The sequence below is a fragment of the Perna viridis genome, chromosome 13 (genome assembly GCF_037379345.1).
Source record: "Perna viridis isolate PV_CMFRI_1.1 ecotype Kerala chromosome 13, ASM3737934v1, whole genome shotgun sequence".
In the NCBI taxonomy this organism is placed as follows: Eukaryota; Metazoa; Mollusca; class Bivalvia; order Mytilida; family Mytilidae; genus Perna; species Perna viridis.
In genome coordinates, this window is record NC_142457.1 from 34,868,686 (window position 1) to 34,887,343 (window position 18,658).

At 34.4% G+C, this 18,658-nt stretch overlaps 1 long non-coding RNA gene across 1 annotated transcript; it reads right to left on the minus strand.

Moving 5' to 3' along the window:
• Positions 1–1,073: 1,073 nt before the first annotated feature.
• On the minus strand, positions 1,074–18,425 carry LOC148600599 (uncharacterized). Its single transcript, XR_015918151.1, has 2 exons — positions 17,837–18,425; positions 1,074–1,734 (listed from the first exon to the last, which is right to left on the minus strand). It is a non-coding gene; the product is annotated as an uncharacterized LOC148600599 (long non-coding RNA).
• Between the last annotated feature and the right edge of the window lie 233 nt (positions 18,426–18,658).

Consider the following 18,658-nt stretch of genomic DNA (forward strand, 5'->3'; position numbering starts at 1 on the left):
TAAGTCATTGTTCATATCTTTTGACAAAACATTGGTTTGTAGAGAGGCAAAAAGATAGTGCACTGTATTTTTTATAGCATCCATATTTGGACGTACACCCGCTCAGGGATATGCAATACGATACTGGTACCTCCAGGACAGCATCTTTGGGCTTGGCAGAGTGGTCCGTTAGAGGCCTGCTCTCAAGCCCAAGTCCAGAAGCAGTGATGATTGGGGGTTTTTACGGTCTTGACTATCATTACGGATCTCGCAAGACCGCCCTTTACGAGGATTCTGTTAGTAAATGTCTCTTAGTAGTTGGAGGTAGCGGAGACCAGCCTTCGGGATACCCGACCGAAGAACTCTGACTAGTCAGAGTATGTCCTACTAGTGGCTGGGCTGCTCTGTTGACGCTCTGGCCTACTCCCAGACCCGTGGGTCCGAAAGCTTTTCCCCCCTCTGTTTGGGAGTACGTCAACGTGAAGAGTGCAAATCAGTGAGAAGCAGTGAAATCGAGCCGTATTTATACTCGGTGAGACAAAAGGAACAAAACTCTCCATAAATAAAACAGGTAAATCCCGAGAGAAAGAAAACTATTTTTAAAACGGATTATCGATTAGCCGAAATTGACCACTAGAAAATTAATTTATTAAGAAGCTTTTGAATGAGCACTTCCGGTTGGCACGAGTAAGATGCGAGGGCCAATTTTATAGAAAAATATCTCTAATACGAGAAGCTATGTAAGATTTAGTGCCATAAATACATGAACTACGTTATTTCCACATGTCCGTGAAATGTTGATAGAAAATATCAAGTTTGTGTGTTCAAAATACAGCCTCACTACATTCATCCCCCCTTAAGATCGATTTTACTTAAAATCGGTCAAGAAACAAGGAAAAGGGTAAAATAGTGCGACAAACAATTACTAAAGCATGACTATAAATTGAGACCACAATACAAAGTGATTCAAAGCAGAGACGTGGAAACCACTGTAAGTCATTGAGAAAAATAACAGACCCAAAAGAAACCATCTAATACTTATCTCACAGCACAATAGACATTTTCCATCTGATACTATATTATAAACTATGCAATAATCAACAACAATATAGATTTATCAAAATTAAAGTAATTCTAGAAATATAATTATCATTTTAAATTCATAAAGAAATATATCTCAAAAGTAAATAATTAAGCAATATTTAAGTCAAATCTCAAAAAAAAAAAAATATTATCAACACAAATCAGTCTGTCTCATCATCTAGGGTTTCAGTATTCCTTTGTGTTTTGACTATCTGCAAGTATGTTTGTTTTATCTTGAAGATTTTGTCTTCTATACGCGTCTTACAAACGTGCCTCCCTCCTAAGATGGTGTCTTTCTGTTGGAGTACCATATGGTGGTAAAAGGTTATCACCAGGACAAATGTATGTTTTATTCTTGACACGCTTAGAAACGATGCTTCTGTCTACATCATCGTCTTTATGGACTCGAGCCACATGTTTTTTGTTCGCACGATAACGTAACTCAAACTTTTTTTCTGCAAACTGTATATTTATATATATAATTAAACTCTGTAAACGTGATTCCAATGCCGTTACAAATCTGAGTGTCTGTAATTTTTAACTGTCGACGAGCATTGTGGTACCAGACAGTACATTCCCACTGGATTAAATACTGGTACGGAACTGGTGAGAGATGATGGTAATTCGGATAATTCCTGCTCATCAGGGTGGATATCTAATGCATCGTCCATTCTGAAAATATACAAAAATTCTTTAAGTACATGGTACATAATAATAAAGTACGAAATTTAATAAATTAAAAATAATATAACATGTACAAATAAACATGATAAATAGTTAAAGTGTTTATGTTGATAAATGAAAGATATTTGCTTTTGTTCTGTTTTATAAATCTAATATTTTCCCGTGGTTTAACGAGTCTGCCAGTACGAGTTGTGATCAGCGGTATGTGGTAAAACATCGGACGCAGAGACATTTATGCTATGACCAGGAAAACTGATATCTTGAGTAAAATCATGTGTATTTTGATCTGTAGACAACAGCCAGTTTTCTGGTGGATTTTTACCACGATATGGTTTTAAATGATCAATATGTACATTTATTGGTGAAATAGTGACATCTTTTCATATTTTGTAATTTAAAGCAGTAAGTTTTTTAATAACTAAATATGGTCCTACCCAACAACTGGCTAGTGGCTGGTTAATTTTGGGTGGGTACCATCGTCACACCCAGTCATGTGGTTCATAAGAACGTACTTTAAGGCCTCTATTATTGACAAAAGCATCTCTTAAGGTATATTTAATCCACTCCACATATTTAATAGGGCAAAAGTCCTTCTCCCAAAAGGGGTAAGCCAAACAATATATCAACAGGACGATGATTTTCTCTACCAAACATCAAAAGTTTGGAGTGCATTTGGTACTACCATGAACCGTACTGCGATATGCCATCATTAAATATTGAATATGGTCATCCCAATTGTTACAATGAGAATTAACAAACATAGTTAACATCTGTTTTAATGTTCTATTGAACCTTTCGACTAAACCAGAGCTTTTGGGCCTGTAAGGAGTCGACCTTGCTTTCTCAATACCTAGTTTGTCACATGAAATTTTAATCAGTTGGGATTCAAATCCCCGTCCTTGGTCCGAATGTATCGACAAAGGGTATCCAAAGCGACAAATGAATTCCGTTAATAACTGTCTGCAACTGTTAAAGCAGTGTGGTTGGGTACGGCGTATGCCTCTTTCCATTTACTAAAATAATCACCAACCACAATAATGTATTCAATGTTATTTTCTTTGATTGGTAAAGGTCCTACTATATCAATCCCTATTCTTTCAAGGGGAGCACCACACTGACTTTGGCGTAAAGGGGACCTGCCAAGACCTGGACCAGGTTTACATCTTGCACAAATTTCACATTTGGCACACCAATGTTTGACATCTTCATTTATACGAGGCCAGTAAAACCTGTTTCTTATAGAATTTATAGTCATATCAATACCAAAATGACCAGCTATTTTATTATAACAGCTGATGAAAAATTATTCCTCTAATTTCTTTTGGAGCAACTAATTGTAAAATTTCTACATCATCCTCTTTTATTTACCTTTTATATAAAATATTATTCAAAACTACCAAATTGTCCCACTATCATAACAAATGTTTAGCTGAAGGATGTAAATCTGCTGTTTCTTGTTTTGAAGTTTTTTTTTCTTCATTTAATATCATATTTAAAATGTCCCCTATTACAATGTCATTTATTGCAGATTTTTGATTACTTGCAGAGACCAAAAATCAAACCAATTTGGTTCACGGTTTTGAGCTAGGAAGTCAATGAAGGAACAATCTATTGTGTCCAAGAGTTCTTTTTCCTCAGCCAAGACTGATGGACAGTTCGCTGAGTAGGATTGATCACAATCCTGGCAGTTTGCATTTTCCTCAGTCCGACGTTGGAAAATGGAGCCTACCGGGGAGGGGTAACAATCTTGACAATCCTCCCTTTTACATTTCCTCACGTGACAAAGCATCAGCATTTTTGTGATTAGTGTCTTTTCTGTATTGTATTTCAAAATCAAAATTATCAAGGATGCTTATCTACCTAGCTAACACCTTCACGTTCTTTTAAATTCATTAACCAGGTCAAGGAAGCATGATCTGTGCGGACTATGAACTTCTGTCCAAATAAATAATGGCGAAATTACCGTGCAAAAGTGACTATGGCTAAAACTTCCCTTTTTCTATTACAATAATTTCTCTGACATTTACTAAAGGGTCTTAGTAGCATAAGAAATAATATTCTGCTCCCAGTTTTGAGAGAGGACAGCACCTATACAGTAAGGACTAGCATCTGTGTCCAAAATGTATTGGCCTTCATCAATAGGATAAAATGTATTGGCCTTCATCAATAGGACAAAATGGGTCTGATATAAGCAGCTCCTTTAACTTGTTAAGACTTTTTTCACAATCAGTAGTTTAAATAAATTGTGGATTTTTTTCTAGTTGATTTGTCAAAAGAATTTAGCAATATCAGAGAAATTCCATATAAATTTACGATAGTAACTTGAGAACCCTATAAAACTCTTGATTTCTGAAACATTTGTGGGCTGGGGCCAATCCTTAACACTTTCAACCTTAGTAGGGTCACATTTTATCCCCTGATCTGATACAACATGACCTAGAAAATTGACTTCTTTTTGAAATAGAGTGCATTTGGATGGTTTTAATTTCAAATTTGCAGCTCTTAAAGCTTGGAAAACTTAATAATAATTTTCAATAGCTTCTTCAAAATACTTACCAAAAATGATAATGTTATTCAAATAACAGAGACATCTTTCCCTCTGTAAATGTCCATGAGACATTGACATGTTTAGGCTGCTGAATTTAGTCCCATGGACATGACCTTAAACTGAAAAGACCTTTGTGAGTTATAAAGGCAGTCTTAGGTTTATCATTCTGATCCATTAAAACTTGCCAGTAACCTGATTGACAGTCTACCATGGACATCCATTTTACAGAGTATAGGGCATCTAGACAAGAATCTATTTTCGGAATGGGCAAGGCTTCTAATTCTGATCAACTATTAATTTTGCGAAAATCAATACAAAATCGAATTGTTTGGTCCTTTTTCCGAACTAAACAGATGGGACTTGCCCATGGACTACAGATGGGTTCAATGACGCCCTTATCCAACATTTTTTTTCTAATTCCTGTTCTATAATAACTTTCTGAGCATTTGAAACTCTCACAGGAGAAACTCTTACTGGTTTAACAGATCCAGTTTTTATTTGATGCTTAACTACATCAGTTTGGCCTAATTTCCCATCTGGACCAACAAAAATATCTTGAAATTCTAATAAAAGTTGAGTTATCCCCCCTTTATTTTCTAAGGTTAAATCTGGGGAAGTATTTTCAAGTAAAGTCTGAAGATGTACAGGTAATATTTTATCATAGCCTACTACAGGTTTTTCAGATTCAGTTTATATCATGTCTATAATTTCAATGTTTCCTATTATAAGATTCCTTTTTAGCTTCACTGATTTGTCATTAAGATTCAGTATTGTTATATAAACCTTTTTTTTTGAGGTATCAAATTGTTTAAGGATCTGGTTAACAATAACCCTTTTTGTTTAATTTTAAAGTCAGATTCTGTCTAACCATATATATATCTAAACAATCTCCCTGTATGTGACTTTTTATAAGTATTTCACTTTTAGGGTAAATATCAACATTTTCAGACAACTTTATTCTAGCACAAGTGTCTGATTTTTGACATTTAAGTTTTACAGTGTAACCACTTATGACAACAACTGGTTCTGAAATTCTTAAGTCACAGTTGTGTTTTTTCAGGAAGTCCATGCCAATAATTCCACTGAATTTTGCTTATCTGAGCAAAAATCACTGGGTGTTCAACGAAAAAATTATATATTTCCATTTAACATTTTATTTTGCCCTTGACATTCAATTTATTTCCATCTGCTGTGTGTAGAGTGTTGTCAGCTCTGGACAGATCAGATGGCCTAATACCTAGCATCCCTATTTATTCATCTGACATTATAGATACAAGCGAACCTTTGTCAACTAGCTTATTTAGTTTTATATTATTTATTTCTACAGGAATGTAAAAACTGTTTAGACTGGTTGAAAGGACATTTTTCTTAGGACAATTAGGCTTTTCAATTTTTTTAAAAGTTTCGTCTTTAACTTTTGGCCCCTGTTTTGCAGAAAGGGCTGACTTGTAGGCCTCCAAATCAGCCTGCTCTGGTTTCCCTCTGTTTGGGTGTCAGACTGGGATTCTGACAATTTTTTGTCCCGTAATTTGAAACACCTACTTTTAACATGTCGTTTCACCCCACAATAGGTGCAAATCATGTCCCTTTTTCTGAAGGGCTTCTCTTCAGAATTTTTATTTTCTAATTTCCATTTTTAACTTTCATTTACTATTTTCTTTATTTTTTAATCTAAATCTGGTTGTTCCTTAAAACTCTCTCCTTTAGGAGATTCATTTTTTCATTCTTTAAAAATAATTTGTCTTATTTTATTTTCAAGTTTTAGACTTGAGTCATTTGCCTTTTCAGCTATAGTATAAGAATGGACTCTAATCTCATCTGAGAAATGGGGCTTTCTTAATTGGTCAATTGAGCCTTCAAAAGCCTCAAATTCAATAGGATCTAATGGCTTAGGCTTGTTTAACAACTGCACGTATCTTTTTAAGTCATGATTTCCCATACCCTCAACAAAGTGGTCCATAACAAGTGAATCTATTGAAAGTAAATCTAAATTTCGGTATGCTTGGGCAGCAAGTCTCCTTAATGAATGTCCGAAATCAGAAATAGATTCTAATTTTTATTTTTTTCTATTCTAAAATTCAAATTTATGAGCTGTTCCAAGCTCAGTTGGATTTAACCTTTGACTTAACATCTTTTTGATAAAAGAGTAATCATTTGATTGCTGTGGGTTTAATTTACTAAGGCTCCTCTGAGCTATTCCCCTTAGGCTCATTATTAATTGCTGTGCCATCTCATGTGGAGTCCATGTATTCCGGGTGGCTACCTTTTCAAATTGTATAATGTAGTCCACCCAGTCAGTTGATTTTCCATCAAAAGTATCTGGATCTTTGTGGCGCCTTTTCCCAGGGTTTATTAAAGCTATATGGCCCAGTGTTCCAGGTATTAATATGGTAAGGAGGTCGATAAGGTGGGATATTTTACAGAAGTGCAATACCGTCTTCACATAGCATTCTATCAGACCAAAGAATGCTTGTATGTAACTAAATCAATTACCTGCCTTCACAGTTGGTATTTCTGCGTTGTCTTATTCTTGCAATGCAGATGTTAATGTCTTTTCTACTATAAACCCCTTATAAACTATATGCGTCTGTATAAACGATTTCTAACATTAACGTGATTGTATTGCAAAACACAATTTTGGAAAGAAGTGAATGATTTGATCAAGGATGTAAGTGATTGAGGTATTTATGGTATATGCAGAAAAAGAAAACTTAATTTAGAGAGATATACAAACCCGATAATTAATTCGTACAATCGGTATTAGATCAATAGAAAATGCCAATTCAAATGTAGTTGAAATAGGATAGGTAAGTTAGAGGGACCTAAAAGAAATGTAGTTACGTAGGGAATTTTTTGTACAATATTTATTTACCTCGAGTTAATAGGGAAGAAATCTTAAGTTTATCGTACGTCACTTCTGCCAAATGTCCATAAAAAGCTTTCGAGACACCAAAATATGATAAAATGTTCAATGTAGAAATTCATTATAGAATTTATTGTTCTAAAACTAAACTTGACTTAATGAACCATGCTGAAGATGACCGAAGCCTGTAGGTGTCAGATTGCTGTTTATTTTTAAACGCTAAATTAGACTCCTACGGAAGCCTGTTGGTGTCAGAATGCTGTTTTATTTTTTAAAAAATGCTAAACTGACAACTTGAATTAACTACGCTGGACTGTCAGGGAAACCTGTAAGTGTCATATTTCTATTTTATATTTTAATCTCTAAACTGATAGCTTTGATTCAACTACTTTTACGGGAGCCTGCTAGGGTCAGAATGCTGTATTATTCTTAAATCGGAAAAAAAACAGCTTTGCTTTGACCACATAGGATTATTGTGGAAAGCTGTTAGTGTCAAAATGCTGTTTAATTCTAGAACAACTGGGCTACTAGATCCATTTATACTGACTTCCCCATATTTCATTTGAAAGACCAAACAGTCTTTTTATAACGACTAAGCCGTTATAGTGAATTTGTGTAGTCAAGAATGGTGTTCATAATTTTCCGAGTTCAGTTGATAGAGCACAAATGTATTCCAGTATCGTGAAACATACAGAATTACTCCCATAGAAATAATGGCAGTGAAGGGTTACACAATGAAACAGACGTCTATCTGTACGTCCAAGGAGTTACCCAAATGGACTAGATGTCTATCTGTACCATCACGGGGTTACACAATGGACTAGATATCTAGCTGTACCATCACGGGGTTACCCAATGGACTAGATGTCTTGCTGCAGCACCATGATGTTATACAATGAAATAGATTTCTAGCTGTACCATCACGGGGTAACACGATGAGATAGATGTCAATCTGTACCATCACTGGTTTACACAATGAAATAGATGTCTGACTATACCATCGGCAGATTTATCTCATCGTTAAATTGTATTATAGTAATGAAAGTTAGTGTGATGATGACGATGCCGTTCAATGGCCGAAACTTCCAAGATTTATCCCATAGAAATTTTGGTAGTGAAGTGTTGCATAATGACGAGGACCTTAGTTTTTAGCACTCCCTGGATTTATCCTTGAGTAGGGATGACATCGAAGGATTACACAATAACAAGGACCTTAGGTTTCATCACTCACTGGATTTATCCTTGAGTCGGGAGGACATCGAAGGATTACACAATAACAAAGACCTTAGGTTTCAGCACTCCCTGGATTTATCCTTGAGTAGGGATGACATCGAAGGATTACACAATAACAATGACCTTAGTTTTCAGCACTCCCTGAATTTATCCTTGAGTAGGGATGACATCGAAGGGTTACACAATAACAAGGACCTTAGTTTTCAGCACTCCCTGGATTTATCCTTGAGTCGGGAGGACATCGAAGGGTTACACAATAACAAGGACCTTAGTTTTCAGCACTCCCTGGATTTAGCCTTGAGTCGGGAGGACATCGAAGGGTTACACAATAACAAGGACCTTAGGTTTCAGCACTCCCTGGATTTATCCTTGAGTAGGGATGACATCGAAGGGTTACACAGTAAAAAGGACCTTAGTTTTCAGCACGCACTGGATTTATCCTTGAGTCGGGAGGACATCGAAGGATTACACAATAACAAGGACCTTAGTTTTCAGCACGCACTGGATTTATCCTTGAGTCGGGAGGACATCGAAGGGTTACATAATAACAAGGACCTTAGTTTTAGCACTCCCTGGATTTATCCTTGAGTCGGGAGGACATCGAAGGGTTACACAGTAAAAAGGACCTTAGTTTTCAGCACGCACTGGATTTATCCTTGAGTCGGGAGGACATCGAAGGATTACACAATAACAAGGACCTTAGTTTTCAGCACGCACTGGATTTATCCTTGAGTCGGGAGGACATCGAAGGGTTACATAATAACAAGGACCTTAGTTTTAGCACTCCCTGGATTTATCCTTGAGTCGGGAGGACATCGAAGGGTTACACAATAACAATGACCTTAGGTTTCAGCACTCCCTGGATTTATCCTTGAGTAGGGATGACATCGAAGGGTTACACAGTAACAAGGACCTTAGTTTTCAGCACGCACTGGATTTATCCTTGAGTCGGGAGGACATCGAAGGATTACACAATAACAAGGACCTTAGGTTTCAGCACTCCCTGGATTTATCCTTGAGTCGGGAGGACATCGAAGGATTACACAATAACAAGGACCTTAGGTTTCAGCACTCACTGGATTTATCCTTGAGTCGGGAGGACATCGAAGAATTACACAATAACAAGGACCTTAGGTTTCAGCACTCATTGGATTTATCCTTGAGTCGGGAGGACATCGAAGGATTACACAATAACAAGGACCTTAGGTTTCAGCACTCCCTGGATTTATCCTTGAGTAGGGATGATATCGGAGGGTTACAAAATGACAAAGACTTTTACAGACCATTTCTATCACTTTAAATTATTTGAAGCTTGGTAAACTGAAAATCGGTCTAAACCGGACGAAACTGAATTTTAAGTACAAAACAATTACGGTTTTGACGGGTTTAAATGAACTACAAGTATCAGTCGGTTTATCGACGTATCGGTAGATAGAGCAACACCCCAACAATTTTCTGTAAAAGACATGTTACATACATTTACGAATAACATTCTTCACCAAATATAAAGATTCGATCAGTTCTAACCTCTCAAGAAAACTGCCCTAGACATGTCAGAAGAACAGTTCTATGACAGTTCCAAGGCTATCTATTCTGAAAGTTCTAGCAGAGCTGGCTCTACTAGTAGAACTGTTCTCCTAGAATCAGCTCTACTAGAACTGTCAGAAGAGTTGGCCCCACAGTATCACTGTTCTCCTAGAATCAGCTCTACTAGAACTGTCAGAAGAGTTGGCCCCACAGTAGCACTGTTCTCCTAGAATCAGCTCTACTAGAACTGTCAGAAGAGTTGGCCCCACAGTAGAACTGTTCTCCTAGAATCAGCTCTACTAGAACTGTCAGAAGAGTTGGCCCCACAGTAGCACTGTTCTCCTAGAATCAGCTCTACTAGAACTGTCAGAAGAGTTGGCCCCACAGTAGAACTGTTCTCCTAGAATCAGCTCTACTAGAACTGTCAGAAGAGTTGGCCCCACAGTAGAACTGTTTTCGTAGAGCCGGTTCTGCTAGTAGAACTACCACAGGAGTTGGTTCTAGAATTGTTCTATGACACTTTTAGAACTGTCCTAGAGCCGACACTTTTGACAGTTCCTATGAGAAGTTAAAACCGATCTCATATGTTATAATCATTTAAATTTATATGTAACATAAGTTCTAATTGGTCGATTATTTTCATTAAGATTTACTCTAATTGCCTGAGTGTGACATAATGCACGAACTCATTTTATTGCATATAACCTCATTCACAATCACGTGATACTTTTATAATACATATTTGTAGATAATTATATCTTATACTGCTTAATAACTATTATCATATTTTTAAAATTATTTCTTCAAACGAACAGAAACAAAACAACAAACAACGAAAGATAAAAGACACAACATAACAATTTGTTTTAAAAATTGCCTGATTCTTACGGAGTATTGTATTTAACTAAAGTTTTGCTTCAAAAGTACTATTTTAATCATCAAAGAGCAGACATTCCATTAAAATCTGACAGATTTACTGCGCACCAACTGGTAAACGATCCGCGTGCATTTACATTACATAATACGAATAAAACTTCGCTGTTGACATTGTAAATAATTATGTATCGCCCTAATGTTTTCAAAAAAATCAAAAGTCAATATATTATAAGTAATGCTATGGCAGAATGGACGAATTTACAGAAACAAATCACACAAAAAAGAAAACAAAAAAACAAAAAAAACAAAAAAAAAAAAACAAAAAAAAAACAAAAACAAAAACAATAACAAAAACTAAAACACAAAATAAGAACACAAAAAAACCATAAAAAAGTAAAAAAAAACCCAAAAAAACAAACGAACAAACAACACAAAAACAAGACAACAAATACAAAAAAAACCAAAGCAACAAATAAAAAAAATAGAATAAAATAATGAAGAAAAAAAACAAGACAAAACAATACAAAACAAAAACAAAAACAAAAACAAAAACAAAAACAAAAACAAAACAAAACAAAACAAAACAAAACAAAAACGAAAACCAAGAAGAAAATTAAAAAAAAAAGAAAGCACGAAAGGAAACCAGTAATGGTGTATTTGTTAAAAGTTATTTAGCAATTGGCGCAATATTCTACCACTCCAAGAGAACTTTGATTTAGCGATATGATTGGCGCCATATTCTATCACTCCAAGTGAACATTGATTTAGCGATATCATTGGCGCCATATTCTATCACTCCAATTGAACTTTAATCTAGCGATTACGTTGGCGCCATAGTCTATCATTCCGAGTGTACTTTAATTTAGCGATGTGGTTGGCGCCATATTTGATCATTCCGACACCATTATAGGTCATTCTAAGTGTATTTTAATTTAGCGATATGATTGGCGCCATTTTTGATCACCCCAAGTGTACTTTAATTTAGCGATATGATCGGTGCTATATATTCGATCATTCCAAGTGTACGCTAGTTTAGCGACATGATTGGCGCCATATTTGTTCATTTATAGTGTACTTTAATTCAGCGATATTATTGGCACCATAAGTGATCATTCCAAGTGTACTTTGATTTAGCAATGTGATTAGCGCTATATTCGATCATTCCGGCGCCATATTAGATCAATCCAAGTGTATTTTAATTTAGCGATATCATTTGCGCCATATTTATCATTCCAAGCGCACTTTAATTTGGCGATATGATTGGTGTCAATCTCATGAGAAGACGCTTACCCTACCGGTGCACCTGGTCCATGCTCACAGTTTTTAGTGGAGTCCGAGTTGCTTATTTGCTTTTGTTACTTTGTATGTATGATTTTAGTTACTCTATGTTCTTTGTTGTGTGTGTGTCTGTTTTCAATGTCTGGTTTTTGTCCCTGAATTACATTCTTTTGATTACCACTATAACGTTGGTTCCCTTGATTAATCTGTCATATATTTTACAAGAAAAAAGAATGAACTCAATAAATAAAAAAAGAAGATAAATTAATAACTATATTTTATAAATCAATTATGTATGTGCATGTATCTTATTCTTAGGAACACTTTAATTCAAATCGACAGTTAAAATGGTAAACTATGTGAAAAAAGCGCATTGAACCACGGAAGCTAATTATCACACTAAAAGATACGGAGTATTGATAAGCGCTGTCAGCTTCCTACAGGAAATATATGCAGCTTTTACTAACACGATATCAAAAAGAATTCGTGCCGTAATTTTCATTGTCATGTTTAATTACAAGGTAGTAAATAGACGATTTTCACACAAGTCAGCCATTAACATGTACGTAGAATCTATAATTGACAGATAAAGGGTTTTGGATTTGAAGAAAACAAGTCCAGTAAGAAATATATGTACATGTATGTGGAAATACATTTCTGAACACTAAACTATCAGAAATGTTTCTTTGTATTAATCAATTCAAGTTTGAATTCTTTTGTCCTGTCTTCCATTGCAAGTTATCAGATCTTACGCCTATTGACCCAAATTGACTTCGATATAAACGAAGAGCTTTTTCGGAACGGATATGAATGTGAGGTGGTCTTTAGTAATTCCGTCTAAATATCGGCAAAAATACCGACGCGTCAGCGGTGGGATACTACAAAAACATGGCATGAACGTAAAGTCAGGAAACAATGACGATCTACATGCACAGTGTAGAAAACCGAATAAAACAGATAACACATAAAAACTGAAGACGTCTCATAAACGACTGAACACTGTCAAAACGAAATATGCAATAACGGAGGAATTGGATCTCCCGAGGTGTACATCTCTGTCCCAATCAGTATATAACCCCGTCCTTTCATGTAATTAGTACCGTACATCACTTTTTTATGAGTAGAGCTCATGGCTTGTAATGTTTACAATCTGTATTCTGACACCAATAAGCCTCAATAATAGTCCAACGCAGTTAAATAATATTTTAATAAAAAATGTTTAGTGATAAAAATAAATGAGCCTTTAAGCCTTTGGAATGATAAATCAGGAAGCGGTTACATGTGTGCGGAGGAAATCGGAAGCAAACCTAATATACGAAGTATCCTTTGCAAAATTTCATTTTCAGCTGAAATGCCTTAACTACACCTCACAAAGAGTATACATACTGAACGTTACATCGATTTCAGTCTGCATATTGTACATTACATCGATTTCACTCTACATATTTTACATTACATCGATTTCAGTCAGTCGACTGATATAGTGATTTTTTATTTAATATAAGCACTTACCAATAAAGTTGTAGAAACTGATTTAAAAGTACAAGGAAATATTTCCCGCCAAATTTTATCATGTTATCAAGAATTCGTATAATTATACAGCGTTTCCAAGGGAACAGAATGTGCAACAAACACAAAACTCGAGTATTTGAAATTATCTGCTCTTCTACGTGTGTAGTAATTAATATTGAACAAAAAAAACAAAAACAGTTTTAAATTCTTTTTCTTGGCGATTGTTAAAATGAGCTGGAATTTCATTTGAAATACGCTGCAAATGAACTCTTAAAAATCTGATTTTTTTCTAACATTCTAAAGAGAAAATTCCAAACATATTCAGTGATACAGAGATCATTATAAGGAGGCAGACCTAGGATAAGGGACACAACTCTTGAAATCAGTGGTTTGTATCATATTCAATTTCACCATCGCTTATCAAGCTTTCATTTGAAACACAATGAAATCTATCCAAGTTACTTTGCTGCTTACATGAGATTGATGATACTTGCTGAATACAAACGTTGCAATCATTTGTGTTTCATTCCTTAGGTCTTCCGCCTTAAATAGAGTGATGAATTTTGTCAACTAAAAAGATTTGAATGTCTCATATTTTTGCCTGATTCTTACAAAGATCTCTACCTTTCGATGCCTATATCAGCATTGGTTGAGACAATCTATTGTTACATCATGCAATTTAACAATGTTACCACTAAAGTCTAAGGCAATAAATCTAATACACGTTCTAATAAAATCAAAGCAATATTACTGCTGTACGTGTTTAAGTAAATCGATTGAAAAATTCTTCCTTTCTAAATAAATCAATTATTAAAATTCCAAAAACACCCATTTTTACAAAATAATAACATGATCATATTAAACTAGAAAAAGGATTTATTCCCTAGATTGCATCTGATAGCAAAACCGTGTCTCGATTAAGACACGCTGCTGTTATCATTAACATACCTCTACACAAGAAAACAAAGTATATTTTGCAACCAAGAAAACTATTCGTTCAAAGATAATAGTTCATTGTAAAATTCGTCAAAGTTTCCTAAAATTGCTGACTCAACAAGAAAGACACAATTCCAGTCATTAAGCTTGACATTTTAATCTGTTTCCGGTATACCGTGAAATCAAAAATTTTTGTGCTCATTAATTAAAAAATATAACATGTAAAAAGGCACACATACAAACAAACAAAACACCCCCCCTGAAAAAAAGCAATAAGACAAAAACACCCCCACCAAAAAAAAAAAAAAAAAACAACAAAAAAAAAAAACAACAAAAAACAACAAAACAAAAAAAAAAAACAACAAAAAACAAAAAAAACAAAAAACAAAAAAAGGTAATGTGACTTGTTTAAAAACTAATCACATGACATTTTATTTTGCAGCAAAAATTGGGTCCAATAAACAAATTAACATTTACAGTGCTAAACCAAACAATACAAGTCCAATACTGGCTGGGCATTTTTCTTACTGTACAAATATCATTATACATGTATTTTTTTTTCAAACTATTCATTTATGTATTCGTGTACATCTATATATTTACAGAATATTTAGGAGATAGACATAGGGTAAGGGACACAACTCTTACAAATCATTGCAATGTTTGTCTTTAGCATTTTGCATCAATCTAATTTAAGCATCAAAGTAACATGGATTGATTTCATTTTGAAATCAACGAGTAAGTCATTAAAAAGATTTGATGACATCACATTCATTACAAAATTTATCTATAAGATGAGGGACGAAATTTTTAATCCAATTAGAAATCGTGTTACTTCTGAAATTGAATCATTCTACACGAACCTGAACAAAATCTACCAAATCTATCCTGGAAATCAGGAAAAATGTCATTAAGTTCTTCACCCTCTAAGAATCAGGCAAAATATGTACAAGATGTGGCACATGAAGGAAAAAAACACAGAGAATTTTTTGCATTAACCAAGTATTTATACCCTATAACCTCCAGAAATAACCGTCAATGTGTTTGTAAAATTTGCCTTGTATAGATATTGATAGGTCATTTGATTGAAATGCACTACAGAAAAATGGCGGGAAACTTTTCAATTCAACTTTTTTCTTATCTGAGCAGTCAAAAAATATCTACGTCATCAATCCTTCAGAATAAATTTAAATAGTTTTTCAGTTGTTTTCTATATGTATTGAATATATTTGAGGCAAACAAGACCTAATTGACAAAAATGAAGTGCCAACCATTGCCTGATTCTTACACAAAATGATACTTAAAAGTCAAACGATGGAGTTTTGACGAAGGCAACAACGAGAAAGTTAGAAATGTAATACAATGTTAAGTAAACTTCCGGGGAAGTATCTTTATGTAAAGTATAGGCAAGGAAAAAAATAAAAACCGTACACATCACAGGTAGCATATAAAAAATAGAAAATAGCATCCCAGTTAAAGAATTAGTTTAAAGATGTATCCTGATGAAGGGAATGACAGAATTATCGAACTGATCAAATCTTCTACAAAAATATTCAAAAGGAATAGTTAAAAGATTTTCAAAGGAGAAATCCGTATAAGAAATGACGATACCAAGGTAAAACCCGAAAACTTGGAATCAACTGCAATGGTCTTGATTAGCCTAAATCATTTTCGATAGGTTAAACAAGTTTTATATATAGCGCCAAATTACCCGCTTTCATTACAATTCATTTACGCTATATTTCATCACAAACGGGCAGTACATGAATTGGAAAACTCCACGCAGCGGCAGACGTTTGTTTTGTCTCCCATTAACTGTTGCAGACTGGCCTTTCGAAATTTTCAGGCTTTATTCAATTCAAACGCCGTTTGACAATTTGATAACGTCGTGTAAAATCATTCACTTTACCCCGTCTTTGCAAATTTCTTGCATTTTCTGAGAGGGCTGGCTGCAGCTCCTAGAGTGAATTTCGAACGTCACACGCTGTTCGGAGCTTAATGAAGTTGTAAAATCAGTATTCAAAACGGTACATAGGATATTTTCTAATCAACCTGTTCTGGATTTCTTAAACCACATCATCCTGCTTTTTATTTGAAATTTGATCCTACACCCCGATCAAAATATAAACGGTATATAGTATTTCTGTTAAGACGAAGGAAGAATATCATCACAGTCCAACCTTAGAAATAAGATCATTAAACGGAGTAAGAATATCATCACAGTCCAACCCTAGAAATAAGATCATTAAACGGAGGAAGAATATCATCACAGTCCAACCCTAGAAATAAGATCATTAAACGGAGGAAGAATATCATCACAGTCCAACCCTAGAAATAAGATCATTAAACGGAGGAAGAATATCATCACAGTCCAACCTTAGAAATAAGATCATTAAACGGAGGAACAATATCATCACAATCCAACCCTAGAAATAAGATCATTAAACGGAGGAAGAATATCATAACAGTCCAACCTTAGAAATAAGATCATTAAACGGAGGAACAATATCATCACAGTCCAACCCTAGAAATAAGATCATTAAACGGAGGAACAATATCATCACAGTCCAACCCTAGAAATAAGATCATTAAACGGAGGAACAATATAATCACAGTCCAACCCTAGAAATAAGATCATTAAACGGAGGAACAATATAATCACAGTCCAACCCTAGAAATAAGATCATTAAACGGAGGAACAATATCATCACAGTCCAAATCTAGAAATAAGATCATTAAACGGAGGAACAATATAATCACAGTCCAACCCTAGAAATAAGATCATTAAACGGAGGAACAATATCATCACAGTCCAACCTTAGAAATAAGATCATTAAATCTTAATCAAAATATAAACAAACAGTAGTATGTTTGTAAGGTCTACTCGAAAAAAATCATAAAAAGAGAACAAAGTTCTCTTTAAGAAGGGAAAGAAAAATCACCACATCTTCAAAGTCCTACTTAAGAAATGAAATCATTACATGCAAATCAAAATAAGAACGACTAGTGGCATCTCAGTGAAGTCTAGTCATAAAATACCGAAGTCCTATCTTAGAAAATTAGAATATTACATCCAATAAGATAATAGAAGATTAATAACTTTTCTGTGAAGTCTTATCATGAAATACCGAAGTCTTACCTTAGAAAATTAGGATATTACACCCAATGAAAATATACAAAATTAGTGGCATTTCTGTGAAGTCTTATCATAAAATACCTAAGTCTTACCTTACAAAATTAGAATATTACATCCAAGGAAAATATAAAAGATTAGTGGCATTTCTCTGAAGTCTTATCATAAAATACTGAAGTCCTACCTTAGAAAATTAGAACATTACATCCAATCAAAGTACTAAAAGCGAAGAAGTATCTCTTTGTACTATCTTTCAAATGATGTAATCACGTGATGTAATCATCTCGTAGAGAAAGCTACAGAAGAGAAAACAATCGAACTATCATGTGTGTTGTGATAATATTTGACGGGGAACTATAAATATACAACATTGCCAAATTAAATCTATATGTTCCATGGTACATCAATAACATATTTTGTTATTATTGTGTCTTGCTGGTGAAGTCATTTGAGACTAACGATCTAGGTACAGATGATAAGGGGAAGATCTGATATACCGTGAAACCTGTATAAAACGAAATCATTTTTTACTATAAAATGTTTGTTTATGAAGGTGAAAAAAATAAATCAAATTGATTAAATAAAATTGATTTAGATGGACTTTGTAAACAAAAAACCAAGAAAAACAAAAACAAAATGCAAAACAAAACAAAACAAAAACGAAAATAACAACAATCAAACAGACCAAACCCTGAATAATGTGAAAATCTATTTAAACCAGACACTTTGTAAGTCCTATTATATCAATTTAAATGTTTCCGAATACCTGTCTAAACCGAACTAAATTGAATTTTATATTCCACAAGGGTTTAGTTTAGAAAGGTTTCAATGTATCTCTGTTACACTGTAATTTATTGTATATTGATGACGTAATAAAGTTACTGATACATATTCGATTGTAACCGGAGAAGGCTAAATCGGTCTTAGGTTATAACACAATATTGTATTTTAATTTTGTGAAATTCGGGATAGTTCAGCGTTATGGAGCAGCAGCGTCAATTTCGAA